The sequence below is a fragment of the Pseudorca crassidens genome, chromosome 9 (assembly GCF_039906515.1).
Source record: "Pseudorca crassidens isolate mPseCra1 chromosome 9, mPseCra1.hap1, whole genome shotgun sequence".
In the NCBI taxonomy this organism is placed as follows: Eukaryota; Metazoa; Chordata; class Mammalia; order Artiodactyla; family Delphinidae; genus Pseudorca; species Pseudorca crassidens.
This window is the reverse complement of record NC_090304.1, coordinates 25,682,334-25,702,294: the sequence shown is the minus strand read 5'-3', so window position 1 is coordinate 25,702,294 and position 19,961 is coordinate 25,682,334. Positions and strand designations below refer to the sequence as shown.

Below are 19,961 nucleotides of genomic sequence, written 5' to 3'. Positions count from 1 at the left end.
AGAGTTTCTGAATTAGTAGGTCTGAGGCAGAGCCCAATAATTTGCATTTCTAACTAGTTCTTAGGTGATGCTGATGCTGTTTGTCATCTTATCACCCTCTTTTTGCCCTTTTTATCTCTGCTTAAAAATCATCTTTTCATAAAGGTCTTCCCTTACTGCCAAATCTACGTAGCCCCACCAAGTTTTCTTTTATAACACTGTATATTCTTTAAAGTATTTGTCCTCAGCCGACAAGACCAGAAAGGCGAATTTAGGGAGTCTGAATAGACATTTGTATAGAGACAACGGTGGAATCTCAGAGGTTAAGGTTTCTGGGAAGGAAGGGTAGAGGGCTGAGACCTGAGCCTTAGCTGTTAGTGATAACTAGCAGATCCTGAATGCCTACCATGTGCCACGCACTGGTCTAATATTACATGCGTTATCTCATTTAATTCTCACAACTCTGTGAGATGGGTAGTGTTAGCCAGTTCACAGACAAGTAAACTGAAACCGAGAGCTGTTACATGTGCAAGGTCACTGCTAGTCAGTGGCAGAGGCAGGATTTGAACCCATGAAGTGTGACTTCAGAGACTGTCAGTCAGTGTCCTGGCTCTCGGGGAAAACTTTTGGCTGTGGGGATTTAGAATGAAGTAGAATTGGCAGATGAAAAAAGTCAAAGGCATTCGTGATGGGAGACTCCCCCCCCCCACCCCCTGGTACGCGGGCCTCTCACCGCTGTGGCCTCTCCTGCCACGGAGCACAGGCTCCAGGCGCGCAGGCCCAGCGGCCACGGCCCACAGGCCCAGCCGCTCCGTGGCATATGAGATCCTCCCGGACCGGGGCACAAACCGCGTCCCCCGCATCGGCAGGCGGACTCCCAGCCACTGCGCCACCAGGGAAGCCCCGTGATGGGAGACTTTTAAGAAGGGTGTTGGGGGGAAAAAAGATGTTGGGTCTCTTGGGTGTTTGTGCTGGAAGGTTGTACTTTCTCAATTACTTTAAAAATTAGAATTATTTTCCCAGAGCATACTTTGACTAAAGGTTTTTGGAGAAAACTGGGGAACATGGGCTTACACCAGTTTGAATGGTTGCCATAAGGTATGGGAGTTTTAGAGATGTTTCCTGAGCACCTCTCATATATTAAACAGTGCTTTGGGAGCTTGGAATACATCAGCGAACAAAACCAAGATCCCTGCCCTGGTGGAATTTAAACTGGGTATGTGGAGTGAGACAGATGATAAATAATAAACATAACTTTGTGAATTATCTAGTATGTTGGTAGGTGACATGAGAAAACACAGGCTTACGAAGAATGGAAGGTGGATGGGGGAGGCATTGTAGATTTAAATAGCAGGCTAATTGAAATAGTGATATTTGAACAAAGGTTTGATGGTGGTAATCTTCAATAAGAGAATTTTTTTTTCCAGTGATTCAAATGAGACTGCAGGTTTTGTTTAAAAACATATTGCCTGCTCTTTTGCTAAACTTGCTTACAAAAAATCTTATTTCTTTGTTAACTGTATGCTTTGTTGCTGCTAGTGCGGTTTTAAATTTTAGGAACATGCTAGATAACTTGTTACCAGGCTGCTACCAACACACAGTTTCTGAATTTTCACTAGGCGTTTTCCAGCCTGGGCCTTTTTGCAATCAGTTTTTCTTTTTCTTTTTCTTTTTGCTCAGTAGTAAGTATTTGTTAACCATCGTGCCAGCTGTGTTACAAAATGTGTGAGGATATTATGTGAAGAGGTAAAGGGGAGGACATGGATCTGGTTTTAGCATATCCACTCATTTTTCTTTCATTTTTTTCTAGAATCATGACCACAGATTCTCCCTTGCCCTCTGTCTCTTTTATCTCTGAGTGAAACATGCCATTTTTCCATTGTTTCTTGAACAGCAGCAGGAATGCTCTTATCTCCAGGTCTTTGAGCGATTTCCTCTACTAGGACCACTCTTCTACATGGCTTTCTCCCTCACTGCGTTCAGTTCAAAGTGTCACATTGTTAGAGAGGCCTCTCCTTAGTACCCCTGCCCCCATCAATACCCTGCTTTATCATTGTGTTGCCTAGTACCCTGCTTTAAGTTTCTTCATAGCACTTATCAGTCCTTGATATTAAATATTTCTTTACTCTTGTTTATTGTTGGTCCCTGTCCATTAACCCTTGGGTGTTTCTTAACAATTCAACTTGAGCTGCTTAGTCCTCCCCTCCCACCTTCCTCCTCCCCAATATATCTGTCACATAATAGTCTTCAATAGATACTGATTTTAATAAAGAATATATTTAATACTAGAGTATATTATGCTTTGACTTAGTATCTAATATTTCAGACTTTAAATTTGCCCTCTATAAGTTTAAGGTTCTTTAGGGATCCTGACCATGTAGACTAACCTTTGTTGGTAAGCCTGTAGGCATTTATGGGATATAACAACATAAAATAAGGAAATTTTCATATGATTTAAAGCCATCATTCTCATTACTGTGTGATCACTGATCTTATTTAAATAACTTGAGACCAGATTTGTCTGACCCAATGAAGCTTGGCAAACACAAAAATGTGGATAAGCTAAAGTACTTTTGCTTGGATCTGCTTAAATTAGATGGCTTAACATTTTAAAACATATCTCATATTGAGCAGACTGCAAAACTGAATATTGATCTGCTAAAAACAGCTGATACTATCCCCACTTAAACAGACAGTAAACTATTGAAGTCAGAGTTTGATTTGGCCAGAGCCAGAAAAGGTCTAGTGGTATAGTGCCAAAATAAAAGTGAACCATTTGGAAGGATGGGATTAAAGTAGAACTGTGGCTGTACAAAAAACTACAGATGGTCTTTTGCTGTTAGTTAATATCTTTGTATTACTTTTTTCATTTTTAACAAGAGCAAGTTTGGGCTGAACATGATCCTCTTTAACTTCCCGGATTTTAATATGGCATAGAAGATGATGGTTCCAAACTTGCTATTAACAGCTAACGTAGTATCAGCTAATTAACATTTATGTATTGTGCACCTTTTTATGGACATTTTAGCATCCTCCTCCTAAAATATACTTTGGAATGAGTATGTCTGTTATTCACGCTTAACGGACATGTTTATTAAGAAATTTTAAGGTACTTCAGCTTGTAAATTATGGCACTTGAATAACATTTTATGAAATCTTCTTTAACGGTTGTTTCAAAATATGTACCTTTTCTCTAATGTTCATTATAATTTCTTCCTCTGCATTAACCTTTGTTGTGGACCAACAACAAATCTAGAACACAAATTAGCCACTTAGAAGTTGATTTTCTCTACTACAAACAACAGCAACATTTTTATTATGGAAAATTTCAAAGCAAACACATTTAGAGAGACTGGTGTAATGAATCCCTACGTATCCATTAGCCAGCTTTGACAGTTTCAGCACATGGTCAGTCTTGTTTCATATATGTTCCTACCAGCTTTGTCTCCCTACTTTATATTTGCTTTGTTTTATTTCAAAGCAAATTTCATGCCATGTATGTGCCTCTTTCAACCATAGTATGTCTCTGAAAGATAAAGGCTTTAAATTTTTTTTTTTTTTTTTTTTTGCGGTACGCGGGCCTCTCACTGTTGTGGCCTCTCCCGTTGCAGAGTACAGGCTCTGGACGTGCAGGCTCAGCGGCCATGGCCCACGGGCCTAGCCGCTCTGCGGCATGTGGGATCTTCCCGGACCGGGGCCTGAACCCGTGTCCCCTGCGTCGGCAGGCGGACTCTCAACCACTGCGCCACCAGGGAAGCCCCAACGTGTAGGATATTTTAAGGCAATCTATAAATATTCTACCTGCTTTGGTATCTGAAGTCAATCTTTTTAAAAAATATATATATATATAATTTTTTAAAATAAATTTCTTTATTTTTTGCCTGTGTTGGGTTTTTGTTGCTGGGTGCGGGCTTTCTCTAGTTGCGGCGAGCGGGAGCTACTCTTTACGGTGTACAGGCTTCTCATTGCAGTGGCTTCTCTTGTTGCAGAGCACTGGCTCTAGAGCACAGGCTCAGTAGTTGTGGCGCACGGGCTTAGTTGCTCAGCGGCATGTGGGATCTTCCTGGACCAGGGTTCAAACCCGTGTTCCCTGTGTTGGTAGGCGGATTCTTAACCACTGTGCCACCAGGGAAGTCCCTGAAGTCAATCTTAAAATAGTATAAATAATATAATACAATTACAATTGTATAAAATACTAGTGGTTTTATTGTAAGTCTTTGGTTAATGGGCTTATGGATTTCTGGAAATTTCCTTAGGAAAGCCTTTTGAGCATCTGGAAAATTTCTGATTAATTTTTATTAAAATTTATAGGGAACACCTGAAACTAACACAGCATTGTAAATCAACTATACTCCAACAAAAAAATTTTTTTAAAGTTTATAGGGATATATAATGGAGTATTACTCAGCCATAAAAAGGAATGAAATTGGGTCATTTGTAGAGACGTGGATGGACCTAGAGAATGTCATACAGAGTGAAGTAAGTCAGAAAGAGAAAAGCAAATATCATATACTAACACATATTATGTGGAATCTAGAAAAATGGTATAGATGATCTTATTTGCAAAGCAGAAATAGAGACACAGATGTAGAGAACAAATGTATGGATACCAAGGAGGAAAAGGGTGGGGTGGGAGGAATTGGGAGACTGGGATTGACACATACACATTATTGATATTATGTATAAAATGGACAACTGATGGGGAACATGCTGTATAGCACAGGGAACTCACCTAGTGCACTGTGGTAACATAAAAGGGAGGGGATATCTATATGTGTATGGCTGATTCATTTTGTTGTGCAGTGGAGGCTAATACAACATTGTAAAGCTAACACAACATTGTAAAGCAACCATACTCCAATAAAAATTAATTTTAAAAAATTTATAGGGAAAGAAGAAAAAGTACAATGAGTATCAAAATGAATATTAAGCTTTGGATTTTGATTCTCCTGAAAATCTTTTTCCTTCCTCTAAAATGTTATTTATTAAGTTCTTATATTAAACCAAAGATGTATAAATGTTTGTCTACAAAACTATTCACAAGTGTGAATTATTGTGTTAAGTGTATATCTTTAGAAAGACTTCCTTACTTAATGCCAGAAATCCTAGGCCATGTTAATATTAGTGAAGAAAATTGTGATGACTAAAAATTCAGCTCTACTGGTTTCTCAAACAAGGAAGAAATTTAATTTGGTAAGGGAAAGACTAAGCCACACAAGATGCATTGAAGAAACTAAACTAAAATACTTCATAGCATCTATACATTTGAATCATGGAAATATGGACTCTATTGTGTATTGTAAGAAGTAACCAGCTATGTATTAATTCATTTTCAATAATCCCTTCATAGCCTGAAATGAGAGAGAATTATCCAGGGCCCATGTGACCATTTTTGTCTACCTCTTAAATGAATGTTAATGTCTGGACATTACAGATAGTTAATACATTACTGCAGCAGTTCAAATCACAAAATAATTTGCTTTGACAGACGTATTTCTTTTAAAAGAAAAGTGTTCTAGAAAAATATTGGGGTTGGGAAAAATGGGACCTGAAATGTTTTCTTTGTTCAATGGAAAGGTCAGTAATACAGGTGATGACAGAAATAAAAAAGGAAGATGAGATGGAACTTTGGAATTGTGTCCAATCCAGGTCTTGGAGACTCTTGTTATCATGCATATAGCCAAGCATATGCCACATCACCAACACATTTCATTTATTTTCCGACAGAACAACAGACGGAAACTCTGAGTAGCCTTGACTTTGGCATTGTCTTTCTTGGGCATCTGTTACAAATGCCAAAATCTCTCTCTCTTTGTTGTGGATAATGTTTGGAACTGGTAGATTGGTTTTTGAATATGTTCTACTGCTCCACTAGGCAGGAAATACCATACTACTCATTTCACCTTGTTAGTGAAAACAAAAACACCTTCTTTTTAATAAACTTAAATGTATCGTTTACACAAAATGAAGTAGGATTTTTTTATAAAGATCATTAATGATGTATATAAAATTAAAATACATTTACTTATCTCAAGAAATCATACTTGATTTAACAGTAACTTGTTGGTACAAAATACCAGTTGTACCTCCTTTATACGATCATCAGTTGAGGGCCTGCATGAAACGTAATTTCTCTTAGATGATTCATTTGCAGTTACTTTGGTGAAGGGCTCAGTATTATGGTTGGGAGCAGAGTTAAGGGAACCAAAAAGGGATATTGAGACACTGAGTGAGTAGCAGCAGTGTGAAGCCACTTCTGGGCCTGTGAAGGGCCACTTCTGGGCACCAGTTATTGGAGCCCAGAAGGAACTGTAGTTGTGTAGAGATGCAGCATGGCTGGAACCGTGGTTGTGACAGGGAGGGAATGGACAGACAATACTCAGGCTCCTCTCTTCTGCCTTCTGATCTCCTGCAGAACCTACCCCTAATGGCCCCTGAAGCGCCAAGGTGATGCAGTATATAGAAGTTACCTGTGCTGTGAGGTAGTCTTCAACAAAAGAAAAATGAAGGTCCAAAGAAGCTGTAAGTTGCTGAGGTCCCATTAGAGATAGCGATTCCAGGCCATTTGACTCCTCCAGCACTTTTTAAAAATTAACAGCTTCGGGCTTCCCTGGTGGCGCAGTGGTTGGGAGTCTGCCTGCGGGTGCGGGGGACACAGGTTCGGGCCCTGGCCTGAGGGGAATCCCACATGCCACGGAGCAGCTGGCCCCATGAGCCACAATTACTGAGCCTGCGCGTCTGGAGCCTGTGCTCCGCAACGGGAGAGGCCGCGATAGTGAGAGGCCCACGCACCGCGATGAGGAGTGGCCCCCGCTTGCCGCAGCTAGAGAAGGCCCTCGCACAGAAACGAAGACCCAACACAGTCCAAAAAAAAAAAAAAAAAATTAACAGCTTTATTGAGATTTAATTTACATACCATAAAATTCTCCTGTATTAAGTGTACAGTTCAATAATTTTTAGTATGTTTATGTCACCACAGTGTCACCACAGTCTAATCTTCAAACATTTTCATTCCCCCCGAAAGAAACCTCACTCCCCATTCTCCCTAGGCAACCATTAATCCATTTTCTCTCTCTATAGATTTGCCTTTCCTGGACATTTAATATAAATGGAATCAAAAAATGTGTTTGGCTTCTTTGCCTAAGCATAACGTTTTTGAGATTTATCCATGTTGCAGCATGTATCAGTACTTAAAAATACTTATAATGGAATAATATTCCATTGTTTAGATATAGCTCATTTGTTTTTCTGTTCACTGGTTGATGGACATTTGGGTTGTTTTCACTGTTTGGCTCTTGTGAATAATGCTGCTGTGAACATTTTCATAAAAGTATTTAAATGAAAACATGTTTCACTTTTCTTGCACACGTACCTAAGAGTAGAATTGTTGGGTCATATGATAATGGTGTTTAACATTTTGAGGAACTGCCAGACTTTTCTAAAGTGACTGTATCATTTTATTTTACATTCCCACCAGCAGTGTATGAGGATTCTAGTTTCTCCACATCCTTGTCAACACTTGTGATTATAGCCTTTTTTTTTTTTTTTAATATAGCCATTAATCTCCTGAAAGGTTCACTATTTTTAACACAGAGTTGTCTCTTCTCACATGATATTCTGCAGTCAGGTTCAAGAGAAGGGAGGTATCTTTTACCATCGACAACTTTATTATTTTCACTGTTTTTTAAACTACAGGACATCACAGTGGAATTACTCAGCAGTTGGTAGCCAAGTTCATTAAGCTCTACATCCCTTAACACTTGCTTTTAAAGCAATTTTTAGTAAAACTTGGAGACTTACATAGTAATACTTGTATGAAAGGGCTGTTATGATAATGAAAGGCTTATTTGAGTTTAAGATTCCCTTTGCTTTCAATTTTAGTTTGGGAACTGAGGGTAAGTTTTGTAGCACATAGCAGCTAGAGTCACCTTTTAAAAATGTATTTAGTCACTCCCTTGGTTAAAAATCCTTCAGTTGTTTTCCATTGCGCATGGAATAGAATCCAGACTCCTTACTGTACCCCCATAAGGTTTTTCATGTTTGCCCCTTGCCTACTACTTTACAGGTGAATGGGTCTCCTGGGTCTCCTGCCACTCTCCCCTTCCCTCAATACACTTGAAGCATGTTAGTCTTCTTTCAGCTGCTCTATATAGCAAGCTTTCCAACCTCAGGCCATGCATAACTCTTTCCTCTCCTCTTCCTGTGGTTTGGCACAGGGTTGGCTTAATATCCCCTTTCCGTGGAGACTTTCGCTGATTGCTGTGTCTTCCAAAAGTAATGTCTCAATCGCTTCTGCCCTCAGCCCCATTTCTCAGGGAGGACACTCTTTTGGCAATTTCATCCATTTCATGACTTCACAAATAACCCAACTGGTAATGATACCCAATTTTTAATTTCCAGCTCTAAGTGGTAACGTTCACTAGCCCTCTTTTGAGTATTTCCCACTTTATCTCTTATGAACACCTTTTAAGAGTTCTCAAATGTCTATAACTATTGCCACTGTTTGGTCCTTATAATTTTTTACCTGGATTTCTGCAGTAGGATCTTGGCCTTCCAACTTTTAGGCTTGCTCTTCTTCACAGTGCTTATCAGATTATCCTTCTAAGAGTCATTCTCTCCTCTTGGTATATGGCAGAATTGCTTTAAGAGCTTTTTCAAAGTGACTTACAGGGTCCCATCTTAGAATTACTAATAAAGAACTTCTGAAAGTGAGAACTGGGAGTGTATAGTTTGAAAAAACCCGCCAGATGATGCTGATGAGCACCTCTGGTTAAAAACCATTCTTTTAAAATACAAATTTAATCATTTAACACTGATTAAAATTCTTTAGAGGCTTTTGATTCCCTTGAAGATAAATGTGATTTTGTCATATAATTTTCTATAATCTGGGTCCTGTCTGACTCATAGCCCCATCCCTAGTACACCCATGCAGAATTACTGAAAGGTCTACTAATGTACCATCTTATTTACATTTCTAGGTCTTTACATATGGTATTATCTCTTCCTGAAATAATCTTCTTTTTCTTCCCTTGAATACTTTCTCCTCTTTCTTTCAGTACTCAGCTGCATTTCCTAGAGGTAAGCCTCTTATACTATGTAATGTCTGTTTATTTACTTATGCCTTTTTACTTCTGTGCCTTCCAGTGCCTAGCATAATGCTTGGCAGTCAGTAAATGTCAGTTGTATAAATTCAGACCTCACCTTTAGGTGCAGTAATAATAGCATTGATTGAACATTATGTGCCAAACATAGTACTGCACTAAATGCTATATACATATATATATATATATATATATATGCCTTATTGTTTACTCTCACAACTTTATGAATGTGCATGTTACTATTCACCATATTTTACAGTTGAGGAAACTGAGACATAGAGAGACTATGTGGTTAGCCTCAAGTTGCAGAATTTGTAAAGTACAGAGTTGGGTTTGAATCCTGTGGTTTATTTGCAAAGCTTGTGTGTGTGTGTGTGTTTTTTTTTTTTACAGCTGTTACATAGTTGTATCATGGTTCATTAGTTTATTTTTTCAAACTCACAATAAATAATTCCTTAATAAGGGCTGATTCTTCTTATGCTTCAGGGTTTTTTTTTTTGTTTTTAATCCTCAGACTACAATACATGCAAAGTTACATACATGCAAAGTTAATTCAGTGAACTTGGTGTTATCACTGTACTCATTTTGAAGACAGATTTTATACTGAAGAATGCTGTGTGATAGATGAAGTAAAAATATTTAGCTTAACTCAGAATATTAGAAATATGCAGAACATTAGGCTTCATAAAGAGAAAAACTAGGACTCCCTGTGCTTTGCTGAAAGTCTTGAAGTATGTAATTTGCAGAATCAGGACTGGAATCTGGGCCTCCTAACTTCCAATCCAGGGTTATCTTTCTCAACTCTGAAAGGTTGATAATACCCTAAGACTAAAACATTATTTTCCAAATTTAAAGAAAATTCTGTTTTTATTATATTAGAATATATATATTTTCAGTGACCAAGTTCTTTAACAGAGAAGAAAACAATATGACTACTTAAGGCAAAATCGTTCAGTCTTGGGTAACTTATTACTTGTGTGCAAGTACTGGCTTGTTTACCTGGGATTTAACATATTTCATGGAATTTTTGCTGATTGATTTTAAAACTTGGAATGTGTTTTATTTCTTAAGTATTACGGACATAAGAGTATGCTACCCAAGGAGAAGATCTGTACATGTTATTAATATCTGGATATAAACCGTAAGACAGCTTATTCTCAGTAATACACTCAAAGCATTTTTTCTTATGATCATATGCCATCTTCACTGCACAAATTTGCCATTTTAGAGAAGATTTTTGTCACAGCTTTCTCATCTGCCTTAAAACTTAATTTTCTTTGTTAAACAAATTAGATTAACATTAGAAAAGAGGCTTACGGAAAGTATGTCATACTTATAGTAAACAAGGTAGAGAGTGGTAAAGAATAATCTCTTTTGGTTTGTTTTAATTTTGAGGAAAACGTCAGTTTTTAAATTTGGAATTTAAGTAACAGGAACTGAAGGAAAGTGTTACTTCCCCCTGCAAAATTCTGACCGTTCTTATCCTCAAGATTAAGTCTGTACCCGACTTTGAAAGTATGGGGAGGGGATGGAAAATGGAAGTTTTGTGCTTGGTTGGGAATCTGAAGATTGACACAACTGTCACTGTTAGCCCTTGGTTCCTTCCTCTTTCCTAGACCTTAGCTCCTGTAGTGCTTGGAGTATGTAGGGGTAGTAAAAGTCCTCTTTCTCACCCTACCACCCATCCAGGCCTTGGAGGCTAGAAAGGGCTATACTACGGTAGGTACTATTATATTAAATAAATGTACATTTATTCAAAGGAGCTTATATTTAGGTATAGGAATTAGAAACAAAGACCATGTTTTGAGGCCTTTTTTTTTTTTTTCCAGGATAAATTTTATTTTCTTAGGCTGGCTTTTGTTTGAAAAAAATAAACAACTTCAGCAAGCCAGTGACCATCAGATTATTTTGAAACTTATTTTAAAACCATAAAAAAATATATATTTTTGAAACATGTTTTAAAACCTTAAAAATATTATGTACAGATTAACAAAAAAAATCCTTATTATATGGTATATGGAGATGGGCCAACCACAGGAGGGAGACTGAATACATGCATGACAGCAAGCCTATCTATAACCACCTTCTTGTTTGTTGATGTTGCACACTTCATGAAAAATTACCCATAATCACTAAGTTTGGATGATCGTAACTTTTATTGAGCTATAGTTCACAAATCATATAATTCACTATTTTATTTTATTTTTATTTTTTAAAATTATGTTGTTTGCTAATAAAGACTGTTTTGTTTTCGGCTGTGCCGCATGGCTTATGGAACTTTAGTTCCCCGACCAGGGATCGAACCTGGGCCCTCGGCAGTGAGAACACGGAGTCCTAACCACTGGACCACCAGGGAATTCCCATAATTCACTATTTTGAAATGTACAGTTCAGTAGTAGTTACATGAGACTGTGTAACCATCACCACTATCTAGTTCTAGAACATTTTCCATCACCCCTGAAGGAAACACATGCTCATAAGAAGTCTCTTCCTATTCTCCCCTCTCCCTAAACCCTGGCAACCACAGTATCTACTTTGTGTCTCCAGGGATTTGATCATTTAGTACATTTCATAGAAATGGAATCATACTGTATGTGGACTTTTGTATTTGGCTTCTTTCACTTAGCATAGTGTTTTCAAGGTTCATCCATGTTGTAGCATGTATTAGTATTTCGTTTCTTTTTATGGCTGAGTAATATTCCATTGTATGGCTGTATCACATTTTACTTATCCATTTATTGTTGGACATTTGGATTGTTTCTGCCTTTTGACTGTCATGAATAATGCTGCTGTGAACATTTATATACGAGTTTTTGTGTGAACATATGTATTTCCAGTTCTCTTGAGTATATATACCTAGAAATGGGACTGCTAGGGCATATGGTGACTATGTTTAATTTTTTGAGGGGAGCATGGAATTTTTTTTTCTTCTTCTGGTCTTCCCAATGAGTTTTATTTGGGCAGACCTGGGGATGGGGAGGGCCTGCATTTAAAAGAAGGTGTTGGGCCTCTTGGTGGTGAAGTGTGGCTTGTGCTGGTGACAGAGGACCTGGTGGGGCAGTGGGAACTTGATCTTGGAGTCGTGGAACTGCTTGGCTGCTGCTCGGCGGCACTTGCTGGCTGCGATCTCCTCTACCTCCATGATCTGGATCCAGTGGGCCCGGGCAAGGCGCCGGGTGCCCGTGTCTCGGTAGCATTGGGTGATGGTGCCGGCTGCGGTCAGGTCCCGGTACTGCCGGTACATGTTGTGGGGGCCTCTGCGGGAGTCATAGTGCAACCAGTTGCAGAAGTTCTTCAGCCTTGGGAGATTTCTTGAACACCTGTCCACAGCAGACAGTTTCCCCTGAAGACTTCTTCATCTTCTTCAGCTGAGACACAAAGTACCAGAAGCGGGACTTGGCAGCATGATTAGGTGCAAAGATCTGCATGCGCCAGAGGGGCGGTGTGGGCCATTTGGCGGGCAGCGCCCCACCACTTTGTACTCTCGAAGTGTGCCCAAGGCCTCCATGGCGCTCCATCTGCGCTCGCCGCCACCCTCGAAAAGGCGGGAAGCATGGAATTTTAACTGGTTTTTAAAAATTCATTGAACTACTGTTTCACTCAAAGCTAATTTTTATATCACGTATAATCTTTATCCCATTGTGCTTTATACATGTTGTTTTTTTAAAAAAAATCCAGTTTATTTTATATAATTATTGAGAGGGTAAAATTATCTGTATTGCTCCCTCTATGACGTATGGTGTAGAACGTTCTTAATTTGGGCTTCAATAATTAAATCCATTGAATAGTGGCCCAGTTAGATCTCTGCTTTATATTGAAAACTCTCATACAATGCTTAAAATTGATAGAAGTCTCCAGGTATTCAGTTTTCTAGAAAGGGCTGACCTACTAGCTTGATCCTTCATTTTTTTTGTTGTTGTTGTTGGTACGTGGGCCTCTCACCGTTGTGGCCTCTCCCATTGCAGAGCACAGGCTCCGGACGCACAGGCTCAGCGGCCATGGCTCACGGGCCCAGCCGCTCCGCGGCATGTGGGATCTTCCCGGACCGGGGCACGAACCCGTGTCCCCTGCATCGGCAGGCGGACTCTCAACCACTGCGCCACCAGGGAAGCCCAATCCTTCATTTTTTTATTTCCCAATTCTTATCAGGATATCTGGCAATCAGGTTAGGTACTCAGTACGTATTTGCTTGAGAGGTGATTGAGTTGTAACTTAAAGGTGATTTCTCTTCTGAAACTGAACATAGATTGTAATTATTTATGAGTATATACAATGTGCCATATACTATTGGGTTGCCCAAAAAGTTCGTTTGGTGTTCTCTGTTAGACGGCTCTAGTAGCACTTAGTTGTCTTCAACTTCATTTGAAACAATTTTGTTCGATTGTATTGTGACAGCTGTCATGTCAGCGTGCATTTAAAGAAAAAACTTATAAAAATTGGTGAATTTTTGTGTAGCCATTTTAATATTGAAGATGGAATAAAAAAGGCAACATTTTCAGCACATTATGCTTTATTATTTCAAGAAAGGTAAAAACGCAACTGAAACGCAAAAAAAGATTTGTGCAGTGTATGGAGAAGGTGCTGTGACTGATTGAATGTGTCAAAAGTGGTTTGTGATGTTTCATGCTGGAGATTTCTCACTGGACAATGCTTCACGGTCAGGTAGACCAGTTGAAGTTGATAGCCATCAAATAGGGACATTAATTGAGAACAATCAACGTTATACCACGAGGGAGGTAGCCGAGATACTCAAAATATCCAAATCAAGCATTGAAAATCATTTGCACCAGCTTGGTTACGTTAATCACTTTGATGTTTGGGTTCCACACAGGTTAAGCGAAAAAAACTTTCTTGACCATATTTCCACATGCGATTCTCTACTTAAATGTAATGAAAACATTCTGCTTTTAAAACAAATTGTGATGGGCAATGAAAAGTGGATACTGTACAATAAAGTGGAACAGAAAGATCGTGGGGCAAGCAAAATACACCACCAACAACCACACCAAAGGCCGGTCTTCATTCAAAGAAGGTGATGTTGTGTACATGGTGGGATTGGAAGGAAGTCCTCTGTTTTGAGCTCCTTCCAGGAAACAAAACGATTAATTCCAACAAGAACTTCTTCCAGTTGACCAACTGAAAGCAACACTGGAGGAAAAGCGTCCGGGATTAGTCAACAGAAAACGCATAATCTTCCATGACGATAACACAAGACTGCATGTTTCGTTGATGACCAGGCAAAAACTGTTACAGCTTGGCTGGGAAGTTCTGATTCATCAGCCATATTCACCAGACATTGCACCTTTGGATTTCCATTTATTTCGGTCTTTACAAAATTCTCTTAATGGAAAAAATTTCAATTCTCTGGAAGACTGTAAAAGGCACTTGGAACAGTTCTTGCTCAAAAATATAAAAAGTTTTGAGAAGATGGAATTAATGAAGTTGCCTGAAAAATGGCAGAAGGTAGTGGAACAAAACAGTGAATATGTTATTCAATAAAGTTCTTGGTGAAAATGGAAAATGTGCCTCTTTTTTTTTTTAACTTAAAAACCGAAGGAACTTTTTTGCCAACCCAATATTTTGGGTGTTGGGGTTATAGCAGTGATGAAAGCAAAGACCCTGTCCTAATGGAGTTTTCATTTCAGTCGCTAAGAGGCAAACTAGTAAATAATGTTGAATGTTTATTAGTGCTATGGAGAAAAATAACGCAAGAAAAGAGGGTTAGGCAATGTGTAGAGAGGATAGAGGAAGGATGTTGTTTTGTATCAGGTGGTCAGGGAAGCCTTCAGGGAAGTTTGAGCAGAGACCTGAGGGGAAATGAGGTGAACCAACTTAGTATATTTGAGGAAAGAGCCAGGAGACCTGTGTGGCTGGAGTGGAAAATAGATAAAATTGGAGGTTTAAGGGGGCAGCAGTTAGGTTACTTAGCATATTGAGGATTATTGTAAGAACTTTGGCTTTTACTAGGGTGAGATGGGAAGCCATTGGAAGGATTTGAGCAGAAGAGTTTCATGATTTGGCTTTACTTTTTTTTTTTTTTTAAACATAATTGACCTTACAACACTATGTTAGTTCCAGGTGCACAACATAGTGATTCAGTATTTCTGTACATTACGAAATAGTTACCATCTGTCACCATACAAAATTATTACAACATTACTGATTATATTCCTCATGCTGTACATTTCATCCCTATGACTCATTTATTTTGTAACTGGGAGTCTGTACTTCTTAATCTCCCTCACCTATTGTGCTCATCCCCCCCACCTACCACCTGTTTATTCTCTGTATCTATGAGTCTGTTTTTGTTTTGTTATGTTTGTTCATTTATTTGGTCTTTTAGATTCCACATATTTGTCTCTCTGACTTATTTCACTTAGCATAGTACCCTCTACGTCTGTCCATGTCGCCTCAAATGGCAAGATTTCATATTTTTTATGGCTGAGTAATATTCCATTTTATTTATATATTTGTATGTGATACACACATTATATGTGTGATATATACACACACCCCACATGTTTATCAATTCATCTGTCAATGGACATTCAGGTTGCTTCCGTATCTTGGCTACTGTAAATAATGCTGCAGTGAACATGGGGGGGGGGTGCATAGATCTTTTCGAATTAGTGTTTTGAATTTTCAGAAAAATACCCAGAAGTGGAATTGCCAGTTAGTATGGTAGTTCAATTTTTTTAATTTAATTTTTTTTTTTTTTTTTGCGGTACGCGGGCCTCTCACTGTTGTGGCCTCTCCCGTTGCTGAGCACAGGCTCTGGACGCGCAGGCTCAGCGGCCATGGCTCACGGGCCCAGCCGCTCCGCAGCATGTGGGATCTTCCCGGACCGGGGCACGAACCCGTGTCCCCTGCATCGGCAGGCGGACTCTCAACCACTGCGCCACCAGGGAAGCCCTAATTTAATTTTTAATTTTAATTCTATTGATAAGGGGTTAAAATCCAAAATATACAGAGAACTCATATAGCTCAATGTTTTTTAAAAAATCAACCGGTTTTTTAAAAATGGACAGAGGACCTGAATACACATTTTTCCAAAGAAGACATAAAGATGGCCAACAGACACATGAAAAGATGTTCAGTAACACTCATCAATGAAATGCAAATCAAAAGCACAATAAGATATCACCTCACACCTGTCAGAATGGCCATTATCAAAAAGACAACAAATAACAAGTGTTGAAGAGGGTATGGAGGAAAGGAAGCCCTTGTACTCTGTTGGTGGGAGTGTAAATTGGTGCAGCTACTATGGAAAACAGTATGGAGATTCCTCAAAATACTAAAAATTGAACTATCGTATGACTTCATTTTTAAGGGAGTGACTCAGGCTGAGAATAGGGCGTGGGAGGGGTTAGGGCAGAAGCAGAGAGACCAATTAGGAGGTTATAATTATTCCTTGCCTGTTAAAGAAGTGGAGTTAGCATGGATTTCTAAGAAGCAAGACAAGACAAAAAACCACCCCTAGAACCTCCTGATATTTACAGGTTATCTTGATCATTATTCTTACTCTTAAAGAGGTTTCAAGATTTGACATGGCTTACAAATTTTTCTTAGTGTAGATTGTATTTTTGAGAGCCTCTTTTGTTTTTTGTGGGGTTTTGGGGTTTTTTTTTGACCATGCCACGTGGCTTGTGGGATCTTAGTTCCCCAGCCAGGGATTGAACCCCAGCCCTCAGCAGCGAAAGCATGGAGTCTTAACCACTGGACTACCAGGGAATTCCCTGAGAGCTGTTTTAGATTTACAGATACTTACAGGGTTCCCATATACACCCTCACCCACTTTCCCCTATTATTAACTTCTTATATTCTTATGGTACATTTGTTACTAGTAATTAACTGATACATTGTAGTCAACTGAAATCCATAGTTTATTCAAATTTCCTTAGTTTTTACTTAATGTCTTTTTTTGGTCTCTCCAGGGATACCCCTTTACATTTGTTTATCTTGTCTCAGTAGATTCCTCTTTGCCATCACAATTTCTCAGACTTTTCTTGTTTCTGATGACCTTTATATTTTTGAGCAGTGCTGGTCAAGTATTTTGTAGAATGCCCTTCTCTTGGAATTTGCCTGATGTTTTTTTTCTCGTAATCAAACTGGAGTTATGGGTTCTCTAGAGGGAGATCATAGAGGTAAAGTGTTACTTTCGTTACATCATATTAAGGGTATATCTTATCAATGTGATTTATCACTGTTGATGTTGTTTTTACCACCTGGCTGAGATAGTGTTTGTCAGGTTTCTGCACAGTAAAGTTATTTTTTTTGTTTTTTTCCTCCTTTCAATACTATCCTCTTTGGAAGAAAGTTGCTATGTGCAGCCCATTAAGGAGTGGGGAGTTATGGCCCACCTCCTTCAATGTAGAGTTGCTACGTAAATTATTTAGAATTCTTCAAGGGAGATTTGTGTTTCCTCCTCCACTTATTTACTAATCATTTAATTTTATCAGTATGGACTCACAGATATATACTACTAAATTTTTTTTGCTCAAAATGTTCCAGTTTTGGTCATTGGGAGCTCTTTCAGTTTGCCTCTTTGTCCCTTTGACATATCCCCGTAAGTGTAAGGTTTTTTCCCCTCTCTCTGTTTGGTCAGGAAGAAAATGCAAAGATGCTCAACATCATTAGGTAAATGAAAATCAAAACCACAATGAGATACCACTTCACACCTAATAGGATGGGTATTATAATAAAAGTAAAGACACAGGCAATAACAAGTATTGGCAAAGATGTTGAGAAATTGTAACCCATTAAACGTTGCTGGGAATGTAAAATGGTACAGCCAGTTTGGTTGGCCATTCCTCAAAATGTGAAACATGGAGTTATCATAAGACCCAGCAATTCCACTCCTAGGTATATACCCAAGAGTATTAAAAATATACATCCACACAAAAACTTGTATGTGCATGTTCATCACAACATAATTCATAATAGCCAAAAAGTGGAAACAACCCAATGTCCATCAGGTGATGAATGGCTAAACAAGATGTGGTATATCTATACAATGGAATGTTATTCAGCCGTGAAATGAAGTACTGATATATCCATGTTTGTAACATGGATGACCCTTGAAAACATTATGTTAAGTGAAAGAAGCCAGTCACAAAAGCCTGCATATAATATAATATGATTCCATTTATATGAAATGTTGCGAGTGGGCAAATGCATAGAGACAGAAAAATTAGTGATTGCCAGGGACTGGGTAGAGGAGGATATATAGGGTGTGATGCTAATGGGTACAGGTTTATTTTTGAGGCAGTGAAGTGTTCTAAAATTAGATTATGGTGATGGTTGCACAACCCTGAGTATTCTAAAAGAGCTCTGATTTGTACACTTTAAAAGGGTGACCTTTATGATATGTGAATTATATATCAATAAAGCTGTCATTTAAAAACATTTAGAACAAAAGAAAAATGAGAAATCTAGGGATTTATACTTGTATGAATCATACATTAAACACTACAAAAGATTGCTGACAGGAATTAAAGACCCAAATAAATAGATATACTCATGGATTAGAAGACCCAATACTCTTAAGATGGTAGTTTGCCCCAGTTGATGTATAGAGTCATTGCAGTGTTTTTGTAGAAATTGATAGGCTGACTCTAAAATTTATATGGGAATACCTGGCATAGACAAAGTCATTTTGAAAAAGAACAAAATTAGAAAATCTGTACAACCTGAATCATTTATCAGACTGTGTGTTATTGGTCTAAGAACAGACATGGATCAATGTAACACAGTAGTTAAGAACAGAACCACAAATATATGGCTAGTTGACTTTTTTGGACATAGGTTCAGATAGGTTCAATAGGTAAAGATTCAGTAGATAAAGAATAATCTTTTTGATAAGTAGTACTGGGATAATTGCATATCCAAATTAAAAAAAAAAATGAATCCCAAGCCTTACATCACAACATGTACAAAACATGAATTCCAAATGAATCACAGACCTAAGTGGAAATATTAATACTATAAAACTTCTAGAAGAAAACATAAGAAGAAATCTCTGAGATGTTGGATTAGGCAAAGATTTCTTAGCTACAACATCAAAAGTACAATTCATAAAATAAAAAATTATTTTGCTCTTCTAAATACATTGTTAGGAGAATGAAAGCCACAGATTGGGAGAAAATGTTTACAAAATATGTATCTGTCCAAGGATTTGGTTCCAGAGTATATAGGTAACTCCTAAAACTCATTAATAAGAAAACAAACAACCCAATAAAATATGGGAAAAGATTTGAGTGGATACTTTACCAAAGAATATTTCTGCATGGTAGATAAACAAATGATGCCCAACATTGTTAGTTATTAAGGAAATGCTAATTAAAACCACAGTGAGATACCACTGCACACCAATTAGAATAGCTCAAATTTTTTTAAAGAAAAGGAAAAGAAACAACTTACAAACTTAAAATACTTGGTGCCAGTGAGGATGCAGAGTAACTAGACCAGATGTACATTATTGATGGGAATGCAAAGAGGTATAGCTACTTTGGAAAACAAGTAGTTTCTCTAAAGTTAACATATTACTGTATAACTCAGCCATTCCCCTCCTAAGTTATTTACTCAAGTGAAATGAAAACTTATGTTCAGACTAAACGTTAGGCATGTGTTTATAGCAGCTTTATTCATAATTGCCAAAACAGGAAAAAACCCAAAGTTCCTTCGACTGATGAACGGATTTAAAACAACCATCAACCTTTGGTACATCTATATAATGGAGTGCTACTCCACAATAAAAAATAATGAATTACTGGAAGTGGGCACGCTCCACGCCTTGAGGGCATTGGTCTTTTCCCACCTGCCTTGCGCCACTGTGGGAGATTCTGAGAGTCAAGAGGAAGTCATCTGGGACATCGCCAGGCA

General features: G+C 38.3%; 1 protein-coding gene and 1 pseudogene across 3 annotated transcripts in view; one reads left to right on the top strand and one right to left on the bottom strand.

Moving 5' to 3' along the window:
- The window catches only part of QSER1 (glutamine and serine rich 1), a 79,074-nt gene that overhangs the window by 10,352 nt on the left and 48,761 nt on the right, over positions 1–19,961 (top strand). The window lies entirely within an intron of this gene.
- Positions 11,930–12,588, bottom strand: LOC137230316 (large ribosomal subunit protein eL20 pseudogene; annotated as a pseudogene).